The sequence below is a fragment of the Sinocyclocheilus anshuiensis genome, unplaced genomic scaffold (genome assembly GCF_001515605.1).
Source record: "Sinocyclocheilus anshuiensis isolate Anshui unplaced genomic scaffold, SAMN03320099.WGS_v1.1 scaffold2350, whole genome shotgun sequence".
Taxonomy (NCBI): Eukaryota; Metazoa; Chordata; class Actinopteri; order Cypriniformes; family Cyprinidae; genus Sinocyclocheilus; species Sinocyclocheilus anshuiensis.
This window is the reverse complement of record NW_015558761.1, coordinates 155,201-155,743: the sequence shown is the minus strand read 5'-3', so window position 1 is coordinate 155,743 and position 543 is coordinate 155,201. Positions and strand designations below refer to the sequence as shown.

Sequence of the window (543 nt, the reverse complement as noted above, 5' to 3'; positions counted from 1 at the left end):
AGATAGATAGATAGATAGAAATAGTCAGATTAGATAGATAGATAGATAGATAGATTGATAGAACTAGTCAGATAGATAGATAGATAGACAGATAGAAATAGTCAGATTAGATAGATAGATAGAAATAGTCAGATTAGATAGATAGATAGATAGATAGATAGATAGATAGATAGATAGATAGAAATAGTCAGATAGATAGATAGAAATAGTCAGATTAGATAGATAGAAATAGTCAGATTAGATAGATAGAAATAGTCAGATTAGATAGATAGAAATAGTCAGATTAGATAGATAGAAATAGTCAGATTAGATAGATAGAAATAGTCAGATTAGATAGATAGAAATAGTCAGATTAGATAGATAGAAATAGTCAGATTAGATAGATAGAAATAGTCAGATTAGATAGATAGAAATAGTCAGATTAGATAGATAGAAATAGTCAGATTAGATAGATAGATAGATAGATAGATAGATAGAAACAGTCAGATTAGATAGATAGATAGATAGATAGATAGATAGATAGAAATAGTCAGATTAGATAGA

General features: G+C 26.5%; 1 protein-coding gene across 1 annotated transcript in view; it reads right to left on the bottom strand.

The window, feature by feature from the left end:
- Window positions 1-543, bottom strand: part of LOC107681489 (protein lifeguard 2-like) — a 7,271-nt gene that overhangs the window by 5,452 nt on the left and 1,276 nt on the right. The window lies entirely within an intron of this gene.